Source organism: Rhinatrema bivittatum, chromosome 6 (genome assembly GCF_901001135.1).
Source record: "Rhinatrema bivittatum chromosome 6, aRhiBiv1.1, whole genome shotgun sequence".
NCBI lineage: Eukaryota > Metazoa > Chordata > Amphibia > Gymnophiona > Rhinatrematidae > Rhinatrema > Rhinatrema bivittatum.
This window is the reverse complement of record NC_042620.1, coordinates 19,510,655-19,524,480: the sequence shown is the minus strand read 5'-3', so window position 1 is coordinate 19,524,480 and position 13,826 is coordinate 19,510,655. Positions and strand designations below refer to the sequence as shown.

The following is a 13,826-nucleotide window of genomic DNA, read 5'->3' as shown; positions in this document are numbered from 1 at the left end:
CTGTGACTCCAACATCGTTCTAGCTTCAACAGCAAGAGGAAATGTGGAATAAAGGATTTGCACTCACAAAGCGGGGAGTAGCTGGCTTGTTACGGCGGTTACTACCCCAAACCAAATAAGCCTGATACTTCAATTTCTATGCATATCCAGCATGGCTCTCTGCTTCAACAGCATGGGAGAAGAATAAACTGATACTTCAAGCATATCCAGCATAGCTCCCTGCTTCAACGGCAGGGGAGAAGAAAAACAACCAATAAGGGCTGTATAACAGTCTGGGTAAAACAAATAAGCATGGGTGTAGCTTGCTTATTGCGGCGGTTACTACCCCTACTACCCCTAACTAATCAAGCTAGATATTTCACTTGGATGCAGCTCCATCACTGCTTTCTACATTAATGGTGGGGGTGGAAGGGAAATAGAACCAAGAGCTAAGAGAAACAGATAAGTATGAGAGAAAAAAGTGTGTGAAGCTTGCTGGGCAGACTGGATGGGCCGTTTGGTCTTCTTCTGCCGTCATTTCTATGTTTCTATGTAAAAAGTCATGGGATAGGAGGTGATGTCCTTTTGTGAATTGCAAACTGGTTAAAAGACAAGAAACAGAGAGTAGGATTAAATGGTCTGTTTTCACAGTGGAAAAAGTTAAACAGTGGAGTGCCTCAGGGATCTGTACTTGAGCCAGAGCTTTTTAATATCTTTATCAATGATCTGGAAAGGGGTACAATGAGTAAAGTGATCAAATTTATAACTATATTAAAAAGCACTGGCCAAATATAGATCCCCGAGTCACTCCACTGTTTATTTCTGTATTTTTCTTTTTATTGAAATTTATTTGTGCTGTTTTTATGCAAGTGGTATACTTGAATTATTATGCAAAATTGATATAAATAAAATATTAAAAAAATATTAAAACTATGTTCCTGTATTGGATAAGATTCAGAGAGACTTTAAAGAGTGAATGAATTTGTTTTTTCCATGGGTGGGTCGTATTAATAAGATAAGTACTCTCTCCAGGCTGTTGTATTTGTTCCATCATGTTCCGGCAATGTTCTGCAAGTGATGTTTGCTTCCCTTTGGAGTATGATGCGCAGCTTTATTTGGCATGGTGGAGTGGTACGTATTTTGATAGATACTTTGTTTTGACCTAAGCAGCAGAATAGCATACAATTACCTGATTTTCTTAGTTATTATCAAGCGGCTCGTATTACTTGTATAGTGTGGATTCGAATACTGGGTGACTAACTAGAACAGGTGGAGACTGCAGGATTTGAGCTGCCTTTGCTGCTTAAAATGCCAAGTACTTCTCTAGCTGTGTGAAGAATTTTACGTAGCCACTCCATAATTGCACACACTGTCAAGGTATGGACGGAAGTATGCAGGTATCTTGGTCTACCAGTGGAAGTTCTGTCTCCTATTTAGCCATTAGCTAAGAATCTCAGGGTATCATACTGTTCCTTCTTTCCGGACAGGGGGCATTGGCAGCAGCAGAGGTTGAGGTTTATTTGGCAGATATGGAGAGAGGATAGATGGGCATCATTTTTGGAATTGCGGGCTAACTTTCAGGTGACGCATAGGTCCCATTCACTTTTCGTACAAATCAGGGATGCTGTAACTCAAATTCGAGGCACAGGGTGGGAGCCCCGGTTCCCAAAGACAGTTGAAATGTTTCTATGTGATAAGGGGGGTTAGGGGGAAAACATTATCATTTATATAAGGGTCTTCTCTTTCTGAAACTTCATCTGATATTGTATCAATATCTCACAGATGCATGGAATGAGGACCTGCACATAAACTTGGAGGAAGATGATTGGGATATAATTTGGCGAGATGCACATTCGGCTTCTACATGCACAAGAAGGGTGGAGCGGAAGGTGCACTTGCTTCACCGAACATATAGATAGCCATTTTTCTTCACAAAGTTATCTAAGACAGCTTCTCCACTTTGTTGAAGGGGCTGTGGCCTGGAATGGTCTTATTTACCTATGTGGTGGATTCCCTGAGCTACAATTGTTTTGGTGGACAACTGAAGCAAGTAATCAGACCATAATTAGGAAGGATTTTTCTCTGACCCTCACCCTGGGCCTGTTAAGATATGTGGGGGGGGGGAGTCTGAGGATTCTCTGCCAAGGAGAGAGATCCAGTTAGCAAACCCCTGTATCCAAGCATGCCTGCTTCACAGCAGTCATGTTATGGAAGCAGATTCCTGTAATTTCTCATTGGGAGTTTCAATTGGTTGAAAAGCTTACATATTGTCTTCGGGGACAAGATGATAAGTTCCCTTTGATATTATAAGGGATGAAGCAATTGAGTCTTGCATTTATGGCTAGGAGGGGGTAGTAATCTTTTAAAGTTTGTTCAGATGAAAGGCAACCCCGAGTAGTATCGTAAGTAAGATGCCGCCATAATGAGACGTCTATATGTATCATTTTGCATGAGTCTTATTGTGATGCATTACGACCTGGCCCGGGGCAGAAACAGCTGAGACACAGCCAAGCAGAAGCTAGTGGTACCAAACTTAGCCACCGGAGGGCGCTGAGGAAGGTAGCAAAGACTACACTTCCCAGGTTCCCTGAACCAACACCTGACCCCTGGCTGGAGCGTGAGCAGGAACAGGTGGAGGAAATTGGGACTGATCCCTATGACTCAGCAGAGTCTATGGAGGCTGAGGAAGAGGGCATGCCACCGTGGTGGAACTGGCCACAAAAGCCCGGCTCCTCAGAGTCTCAGGAGGAGGAGATGGAGGTAAGCTGGGGAGAGGAAAGCTCCAGCTGTTCCTCTATGGAGGTAGAATAACCAGGAGGTTGGGGGATGGTAAATCCTGGGTTTAGACAAAGAGATTTAAGAAATGTTGAAGGGATATTAGAGTGCAAATGCTGTTTAACTTTAAGCTTGCTAAGGAGAACCTAAGGAGTTAGGCTTAGGGGGATTGTACCGTCAACCAGGCATTGTTGCAGGGCTGCAGCCGGTGAGGCTACAAAGGCCTACATTAAATCCTTTTTGTGATAAAGGCCTTTTTTCCTGTGTACTGTTTGGGAGTGCCAGGACTAGGCCTGGCACTCTGACTAGGGCCTGTGAGGAGTCCATAGCAGCGCTGTGCATGAGCTGTGCAAGGGGATGGACCGTGGCATAGGAGCGAAGCCGGAGGCCTGAAGCCCAGCAAAGCCCCACAGCATGCTGGGCGGAGGGGCAGGATCATGACACTTATACATGATAAAATGCAGAGACTTGTTCGCATATTATATGTTTCTGATTTGTATTAAATAAAAAGCTGCAAAAAAAAAATGCAGGCACAATTAAGGGTTAAATTGTGCATTCTGCCAAGCACACTTTATTGCATCACCTGATTCTTAGGAGCTTAACACAACTATACTGCCACTCTGTTGAAGTCCGCTTCCATTCTAGGTAGATGTGCATGTTTCCATACCACGTCCAATACCCTATCCTCCCATTTCTTTTAGCTGCTGTTCTTACCACTTCCTTTTAGACGTGTCCTAAGCATGATTAAATTCTGCCACAGTTCTGATTACAACCTCTGCTGGTAGACTATTCCAGGCATCTAACACCTTCACAATATCTTATCTGAATCTCTCTCCCTCCCCTCCAGCTTCATTTGTGCCTCCTTGAAGGGCTGGACAAATTCCAGGAGACAGGCTGCCCAGCTGCATAAAACGTAAGACATCTGTGTCCAAGCCTGAAGGGAAGCCAGGCTCTGGCAAGACAGCAGCTGCCTTAAGCAGGCAGGAAAACAGCTTCCACTGCCACAAAGCTGCCCGTAAGAAGCTGGAGGAAATTTTTAATAAAGATGGTAAAGACTGGATGGGAAGAAGGGCAAAGAAAATTAAAAGACAAAGCAGAAAAAAGAAAACAAATGTAAGAGAAAATTTTTAATAAGTGTTAAAAGAAATTTTTCCCCAATATCTAATTTTGGGCTGGCACCCAAGTTTCCCAAAATGTTTGCAACCTTTACTCTCTGTCCTTGAATGTCTTTATTTATGGAGAATGCTACTATTGAGAACATAAGAGAAAAGCCAAGATCAGATATTAATTTGATTTATACACCACCTTTCAGACATTTTAAAGCAGATTACATTCAGGTACTGTAGGTATTTCCCTATCCCCAGAGGGTTTACAATCTAAGTTTGTTCCTGAGGCAATGGAAGGTAAGTGACTTGCCCAAGGTCACAAACAGCAGCAGCAGGATTTGAACCTTGGCTTCCCTGATTCTCAGCCTGAACTTTGAAGTACTGCATCTGGAATGGGAACACTTAATGGTCCTCATCTATCATTACTTTCTAAGTTTCTATTAAAGTCTGATAAATACGTGAATATGTCTACTATTTCCTCTACCTCCCATTCCCTTCCAGCAAGTACAGTTTTTAAATTAAGCCTCTCTTACATGGTTTGTGTTACAGACCATTTTCATGGCCCTTCTCTGAACTGTTTCCATATCAAGAGGATGATAATGGAGTACTGGGTAAAACTACACAGAGCAGCAGTTTTACCCAAAACAGCAGTCATATGGTTGCATTGTGCTTGCAAGAAGGGCATTAAAGCAGACCCTAAACAGCAGCAGTATGATTGCATCGGGCCACCAAAGTGGCACTTGGGTAACCTGCATGGAGTGGCAGGTACAACCCTAAACAGCAGTAGTACGATGGAATCAGGATTCCAAGAAAGCAATGGGATATGCCATCACTAAATGGATTCTGGACATGCTTGCAACAAAGATGAAAAGAAGTCTGAGAGGTTGGTTGAAGAAGTGGGGGAGGACGGGGAATCTAGTATTGGGCTGCATTTGGAAATTTATAGGCATACCTACCAAAAGGCAGATGAATCTCAAGTGGGCAGATGGCAAGGGCCATTTTGGTCTTTATCTGCAGTCTTTTACTACGTTACTATGTCTTTATTATGAAAGTATGACCTTCAAAACTTAACAGAGTACTTAAGGTACTCTGCAAGCAGACCATTACCTCCTTTTTCCCTATTGGTGATAGAAACATAGAAATGAAGGCAGAAAAAGACCAATCGGCCCATCCAGTCTGCCCAGCAAGCTCCCACACTTATTTTCCCAAACGTATCTGTTTCACCAACCACCAAGTTAAGGACCCTTGTTGGTAACTGTTTGATTCAAATTTCCTGCCATCCCCTGTCATTGATGCAGAGAGTAATGTTGGAGTTGCATCAAAAGGTGAGCATAAGGCTTAATGGTTAAGGGTAGTAACCGCCGCCAATGCTTGTTTACTCAGACTGTACAGATCAATGCCTTGTTGGATGTTGTCTGAATGTAAATCCTCTTTTCCACATTTTCCCCTGCCGTTGAAGCAGAGAGTAAATGCTGTATATGCATTCAAAGTGATGTATCAAGCTTAATTGGTTTAGGGTAGTAACCGCCATAATAAGCAAGCTACCCCCACGCTTATTTGTTTACCCAGACTGAAGTTCAGTCCTTGTTGGTTGTTGTCTGAATGCGACTCCTCTTTTCCACATTTCCCCTTGCTGTTGAAGCAGAGAGCAATGTTGGAGTTGCATTAACCGTGCGAAGGCTTATTGAGTAAGGGTAGTAATCACCAGGTAGTAGCCTCCATTCCAGCAAACCACCCACATGGCTCTTCTCTTCATTCCCATCCTCTAGCCTTTATTTATTTATTTATTTAAAGTTTTTTTTATACCGATTTTCCTGCATAAAATGCATATCAAACCGGTTTACAATGAAACAGAATGAGCAGGATCCACAGTGTTTATCCCATGCCCCTTTGAAATCCTTCACAGTTTTAGTCTTCAACACTTCCTCCGGAAGGACATTCCAAGGCATCCACCACCCTCTCCATAAAGAAATACTTCCTGACGTTGCTTCTGAGTCTTCCTCCCTGGAGTTTCAAACCGTGACTCCTAGTTTTACTGATTTTTTTCCAACGGAAAAAGGTTTGTTGTTGACAATGGATCATTGAAACCTTTCAAGTATCTGAAAGTCTGTATGATATCACCCCTGCTCCTCCTTTCCTCCAGAGTATACATATCCAGGTTCCTCAGTCTTTCCCCATAAGTCATTCTATGAAGACCATCCACCTTTTTGGTCGCCCTTCTCTGGACAACCTCCATCCTGTCTCTGTCCCTTTGGAGATACGGTCTCCAGAACTGAACACAGTACTCCAGGTGAGGCCTCACCACTTCCTTTCTCTTACTAGATATTCCCCTCTCTATGCAGCCCAGCATTTTTCTGGCTTTAGCTATCGCCTTTATCACACTGGAGCAACTATTGCACTCAACACGTAAAGTGTTTACACAACAAGTGCAAATAAATTCTTTCTGGTCAAAGTTCAACACGGACCTGTGTTTCGCCAGTCCGGCTGCTTCGGGGGGCCAATTTTAACAACAAAACAATCTATAATACAAGGAAAAATAAATTGACCAGAATACAGCAAACTGGGAACGGGGCAAATGCTGACAATGCAAACTCATGGACATACAAAAACATACCTGTGTCTTAGTCAGTCTCAAATTTTATTCAGGAGCGCACTAAATCAACATTGGTAAAGGAGTTTTAAACCCTACCATTTTATTTATCACTTTTATATACCGAGGTTCAGGTTACAAAGTTACTAATCACTTCGGTTTACATTCCAACAATAACTATGACAGAATATTGTCTTACAATGAACAGTGTAAATAAAACTTGGATACAAAGAACTTGGTAAACAATGTGTATTATAGAGGGGACTGGACTGGCGGGGCCTAAAGCCAACTGAAATGAAACTCACTAGGAAAAGGAGCTACTGCAGCTGGTTTATTTGGGCGAAAGGAAAAACTTGGAGATTTGCCATGGGCGGGGTCTACCCGTGGGATCTGTGCTGGGAGAGTTGAGTTAAGAGAAGGCTTGGTTGAACAACCAGGTCTTGAGTCTTTTTTTTAAGGTGATTTTTGAAATGAAAATTCAGTTCTTCCAGTTTTGGCGCGAATGCGTGAACCAATGACAGAAGCGGACTCACTGACCAATCACCATTCACTACAGGATGATGACGTAGATGTACTGTCAAAGGAAATAACTCCATTCGAGTTCAGCGTTTAAACCCTTTTTGGAGACTGTGTCTAGGGTATGAATCCATTTTTGTTCCCTCCTAATGAGAATAACTGGGAAATCCCCTCCTCTCATTGGGGGAGTTACAACATCGATGACAAAGAATTTTAGATCTAACACTGTATGAGACAATTGTGTCCAATGAGACACCAAAGGAGCTTTTTCTTTACCCGTTTTAATATTGGACTTATGTTCAATGATGCGGGTCTTAATTTTTCGGGACGTCTTATCTACATACAGTTTGTTGCACGGACAGCTGATTACGTATACCACCCCGGAGGAATCACAATCAGATTCCCCTTAAAGTATAAAAGTTTTCTTACCGGATGTGTAAATTCAGTAATAGTGAAGGTATGCTCACAAACGGAGCAGTGACCACAAGATTTATGTATTCCTTTATGGGGCACAGTGTTCATGGTCGAGAAAGTGGTGTGTACTAACATATCACGTACGTTTTTATCCCTATGAAAAGTAAATCTAAGGGTGCTGTGAAAATGCTCTTCGAGCGCCAAAGCTTGCTGTATTCTGGTCAATTTATTTTTCCTTGTATTACAGATTGTTTTGTTGTAAAAATTGCCCCCCCCCCTCCCCGAAGCAGCCGGACTGGCGAAACACAGGTCCGTGTTGGGGGATTTGCTGTATAACACTGTGTTCTACCAAGAGGAGTAGCCATATTGAGAATAAAAAATACATTTGCACTTTGACCAGAAAGAATTTATTTGCACTTGTTGTGTATACAATTTAGCTATCGCCTTGTCACATTGTTTCGCCGACTTTAGATCATTAGACACTATCACCCCAAGGTCTCTCCCCTGCTCCGTGCACATCAGCCCTTCACCCCCCATCAAATCAGCTGCCATATCTTCGACCACTCTTCCAGCTTCCTTAAATCTCATCTCATTCTCTCCACTCCTTCCCGGCGTGTCCACTCTGTTGCAGATCTTAGTATCATCCACAAAATGACAAACCTTACCTTCTATCCCATCCGCAATGTCGCTCACAAAGATAACACAGGACTGGTCCCAACACCGATCTTTGCGGCACTCAGCTTAACACTGCTCTCTCTTCAGAGTATGTTCCATTTACCATCACACATTGTCTTCTGTCCTTCAACCAGTTTGCAATCCAGGCCACCACCTCGGCACTCACTCTTAAGCTTCTCGTTTTATTCACAAGCCTCCTGTGTGGGACCATATCAAAAGCTTTGCTGAAATCCAAGTAGATTACATCGAGCGCTCTTCCTCAATCTAATTCCCTAGTCACCCAATCAAAAAAGTCAATCAGATTTATCTGACAGGACCTTCCCCTGGTGAATCCATGCTGCCTCTGGTTCAGCAATTCTTCCCTTATGCATCAAAATATACCATTAGATGCCCCTGCTCTTATGACATTCACATATTTAAGTCACCTAAAATGATTGCTCTGAGGTTCCTTTCTTATTTGTAGTTGCCAGTTCTTGTCCTCCTGATAGGTGGCTAATGGATTTTTGAACTCCAGATGCATAATTTTACACCTTTTTGAAATGAAAATTCAGTTCTTCCAGTTTATTCAAGTTCCTTTTCATTTTTTCCACCCCTCCAAGCATTCCTATTTTAGGTCAAGTCAGTCTTGAACCAGCAGCACATGGAAGTGCTTGAAGAACACCTATGCTTGGAGCTAGTCCGTTACTCAGGGGACCTTCTAGAAGAATCTTCAGTCCTCTAGGTCTCTTCTGGCTCTGCCCAGCTACCAAGCACACTGGATAAGCAGGGGCCAGCTACAATTTGCTGTGCTATATAAAAATTCCTTTGCAGCTCTGGCTCTCTACTAATTCAACTGACTTCCTAGATCTGCTTCTCTTCCCTTGCCTCCTAGACCCTGTTTCCTTGCTTGGAATAGACCTTGGCTCAGAACTGAGTTTTCTATTTCCCATCAAACAGGTAATTTACAGCTCGACTGCTGGATTTGTCATAGACTCTGACCATACCCAACAATCTACCCTATTATAAATGTGCGTCAGTCAAGAGGTAAGTGCCAGGAAAATTTGTTACTTTGTAGTTTTTTGTTTTTTATCTTTGCTGCATTTATTTTGCTCATTTTTAGCTCTCTCTTGTAATTTTATATTTTTCTGCTCTGTACTCTTTTCTTTACCCTTCCTCTGGCTTATTTTCCTTTTTTCTCAACCCCTTCCTTCAGCTTCTTTTCCCCAGTTTCCCCCACCTATGTCTTCCCTCCAGCCTCTCTCTAATCTCTCTTGGCCCAGGCCTGGCCACAAAAGCAACAGCTCTCCTCAGCCAATGCTCAGCTGCCCAGACAGGCACCAGTTCCAAATTTTAGATAACCAGTGCTTTTCCAATCTTGTTTTGTATTATCTGCAGACAAGCATACTTTTTCATCAAGTCCCTTACAGACATTGAAAAAAAATCAACTCCAGCATCTAGCCCTCTGGTAGTGGTCACTTTACCTTCACCACTTGAAGTATGTTGCTTAACCTGTTCCTTATCTAGTCAGAAACTTTGACCTACACTTAACGCTAGCTAGTCAATTTACCAGGCTTTATGTGGAACAATGCTGAACATGGCAAATAAACATATAATTTACAAATCCACGAATACAAGCAAAGAACAAGAGGAAAATAAAGAATGTCTAGTATCAAAAAAAAGACAAAAGCTTCAAAGGAAAAGTAGTGAATGCTATAAACCAGTGGTTCTCAACCAGGAAAATAGGTACCCCCGGGAATATAAGAAAACTCAGCAGGGGATGTGCAACCAATGTTCCCTCTAACTGTTTGAAAGGTTATGTGCACAAAAATGTTCTTTTGTGCAGTTTTTTTTTTATAAGCAGAGTTCAAATTTGCATGCAACAAGTTATAATGCCAATACTGGGATTTCTTGTGTGCAGGGTTCAACAACTGTCTGTACGAACCTACGTGCACAGCTCATAGGAAAAAGTGTACACAACCAATCCAATTCTGCTGCATGAGAGAGGAGCCCAAACCACAAGGGACAACCAAATATGCCACTGAGCCCTTGATGAGCCATTGCTAACGCCAAGCTGAACTACCTCCCAAATCACCTGCACAGTATTGTCCAGTCTCATGAACTTTACAAGTTTCAAAGAGAAAGTGCACAGGACTTTTGCACCTTCTTTTCTGCAGGTACTTTTCCTATGGAAAACAATGTGCAGAGATTGCAATTTCCAATCTACACACATTATTCTCATCTTAAACATGCCACCAGGAATGCCTCTTCTAAATGCAGCTAAAAAGGTGTACATGTTTTACAATAGCACGCATAATTTTAGCTGCATTGAGGGAGGGCACTTTTCAGAAGGCTAGATTTACATGGGTTCTATACCCATATAAATGACTTCGAAAATTATCTTCTAAAGCACAGTGAGCAACGTATCTTAACTCAGCATCACAGGTTCCACCATGCCAATGCAAAAAATTGTCAAGAAGCATTATCTGAATGATATCAAGAATACTCCTTACCCAGTAAAAATGCTGCTAGCATTAATTTGTTATGGGTTTGACAGATGCTTGGTTTTGATTGTAAATATTACTATTCTTATCATAAGGCTGGGGGTAGCAGCAGTTAGGTAGCTGCAGTTTCTACCCTTGAGAGAAATATGAGGGTAGCCTGCACAAAGCTGCAGATATTACCATAAGAAGTTTGCTGGGCAGACTGAATGGGCAATCTGGTCCTTTTCTGCTGTCATTGCTATGTTACACTATCTGCTAGACTCTGAATTCAGCATCACTGTCTGGCGCGTATGTGCAATTAAACGCCAAATGAAAATCAGGCACAAATATTAATTTATTCCATTGTATATTCTGTGATTTCCAAATTGTTCTACGCAGATTTTAAAATAACACACACATTTTAATCATAATAAACAATGTAAACATAGCATTTTTTTTGAGAATTTTGACCATTTGCGATCCTGGGGATAAACCAAATATCTCAAAATCTTGAAGGGGTACAATATTCATGAAAGGTTGAGAATCACTGCTGTAATCTACCAGCATACTAATAGCACAACATGAAATGAAATCCACAGCAACTTTGACAGCAGAGTGCTGGACCCACAAAAGATAATATCTGTAAATTTACTAATAAAATATACTAAACTAGAAATAATAATGCTGTGTCTTAACATAACTGAAATCTTAAAATCCCAGAGAGCATTGGTTTTAAGCTCAGCCTGTTTACAATAAGCATGAATTTTTTACACAATAGAGAACTATAATCAATATGGAAAAGCACATTTCTATTTTTACACTAACTGGTCATCTAAATCAAGGTATTTTAGAGTCTCTACTAATTTTACAGGATGTTTAGAAATGTGATCAATATAAAATTACTTTTGCAGTTAAATGCATGTGCAAAAAAAAAAAAAAAAAAGCATTTCTTCAAAATATTTCATACAAATTTCTTTAACAAGCTTGCCCTACTGGAGTCAAATAGGGCAACACAATAGTCCTCTTTTCATCCTCTCTTACAAGCCAAAGGACATAATCAGGAAACATAACTTCATTACTTTTAAACTATTAACAGACACTTTAAACAAACATAAATCTGCAACACAAAGCTCAGTCTGTAGCCTTATGAATGGATGTGATTTGTCAAATAGCCCTGCAAAAACGTAACAAAGAAGCTGGCAAGATTTTTTTCAACATCTACATATCAAATGTTATTTTGCTACTGGATTTTAAAGATTTGCCACTCAAAAAATTATGATTTACAACCTGATTAAATTAATGATTTACAGATTTTCTAGAAATACAAGCAAAACCTTTATCTCCTTCCTTGTCTTTAGTAGGGATCAATAGTCTCATCACCAATCTTTCTTTCTGCACTAAAATAGAGAAGTTCAATTTTTGCAAGATTAAGCAACCATAAAGCATGTGAAATAAGTGCCCAGAGATTTCTTCACCTCAACCAGAAAGCTCTCACTAGAAACCTCTTTCGATCAAACTATAGTTTGAGGAAGAGGAGTATAAAAATGTAACATAACATTAAAAAAAACGTCAATTTTTCTTCTGAGATTTATGTACATAAAAGGTTACTGTCAATATATTATTCCCTGTGTAAATTTGTATTGCAAATTAAGACTATAAATAAAATATCTAGCAAGGCGCTGTCGGTGGTAAAATATTTATCAATAAAGAAAAATCAACACCTATTCTCACCATCAAAGCCTTTTTTATGTCAAACTATATTAACTACAACTAAACTGTTTTCTCCCTCGCTGAGTCCTAGTTTAATGTATTGCTTTCCTGAATTCCATGTGGAACAGACCTGTATTAAAAACACTAAATAAACCTGAACAGCACGCTGTACACAAAGCAACTTGATAAGTTACATTTAGAGATTTGATCTTAATATACTCCCTACACCTCTTCTTCCCCGCCACAGGGAATCAGAAATAATATCCCTATGTTCCCTAGACTCAGAAGTGAACCACAATGGTCTCCAAATGCCGTATTTCATCTCAAACGCATAGGAGACTTTAGAAACTCACTACGGGGGAAGAAAGAAAAAAACGTAGGAGAGCGTTCATTTCAAATAGGAGGTCAAATCCATTAACTGTAGCAATTTACTTTCAAACTATCCATGGGAGCCACATAAACAGTGCGAGATGCACCCGAGCTGAGATCTCCGCTAACCTGCTGGGGGGGGGGTGGGGGAGACACTCTCGGATATCTCCCCGCTGAGTGAGGCCTGTATCTGCACCGGCCCTGCTGCAATCCGGAAGTCACCTACCTCTTCAGGGGGAGAGAGAGAGAGCGCGATGGGACAGGGGCGGAAATCTTCCTTCTTCGCCCACCTCTCGGGTCAGCGCCGCCGAAGAGTCGCGGCCGCGGCTCCCGACCGCTTTTCCCAGGCGTTAGGAGCCGCAGCCCCCCCCCCGGAGGCAGGAGGCGACAGCAGGCTCCCGGGGAACCGGAGGGGGAGATCGAGGCCGCAGCGGAGGGAAGGATGGAGGCCGGAGGCGGCGCGCGCGCCTTCTCCCCTTCCCCCACTGCCGTTCCGCTCCTCGCACCGGGCCCCGACCGTCACCTCCTACGCGGCATGAACGGGACGGGAGCAAGGGAAGGCCAAGGCGCGAGGACCGGAGGTGCCACCAAAAAAAAATAAAAATAAAATAAAGTCCAAGAAATCCACAACACCAACACACAAAACCGAGGGCCGAGCAAAAAAAAAAACAAAAAACTTGTGTCAAACGAGCAGCGGCTCCAGGAGGCGACAACTACAAAATACACACACAGACGAGCTCGCGCACGCCAGACTGGGTGACGCTGCGCGCCAGAACGAGCTCGCAGGCTACGTCAGTGGCACGCCGGCTTGCGCCTGCCTGAAGAATAAGGAAGGGAAAGGTGAAGGGAGGGGAGGGGAGGAGAAATCCACAAACGTCCGTCGCTGGGCGACGGTTACAAAATCATTCGGCACGCGCTTGCGATGCACGTTTTGGGGCTTTGCACAGTACCGCGTGCCCGGCATGAACGAAGCCTACTCGCCGGAGAGCCGCTGACTTGGGGGCTGTCGCACTCTCCTGCTGCACAGCGTGAAGCCAAGCGCTTAGCTGGCTCGTCCGTTATCAGGCGGCTGGCAAACCTCAGCCTGCCACTTTAATTTAACCTGCAACTTTTCTGCCACACACCTGCTTACCCCGCCCGCAGGAAAAGAAAAAAAAGCCGCCTTATTTTTTGTTGAAGTAGGGACATTACGCTGATGGCCATAGAGGGGGGAAAACGTAAACTGGCTTTGGA

General features: G+C 42.5%; 1 protein-coding gene across 1 annotated transcript in view; it reads right to left on the bottom strand.

The window, feature by feature from the left end:
* MAP3K2 (mitogen-activated protein kinase kinase kinase 2) overlaps window positions 1-13,289 on the bottom strand; it is a 222,912-nt gene extending 209,623 nt beyond the window's left edge. The window contains exon 1 of the mRNA XM_029605132.1: window positions 12,820-13,289. The gene's annotated coding sequence lies outside the window, so the exon portion shown is untranslated. The remainder of the gene's footprint in view (window positions 1-12,819) is intronic.
* Window positions 13,290-13,826: the final 537 nt, after the last annotated feature.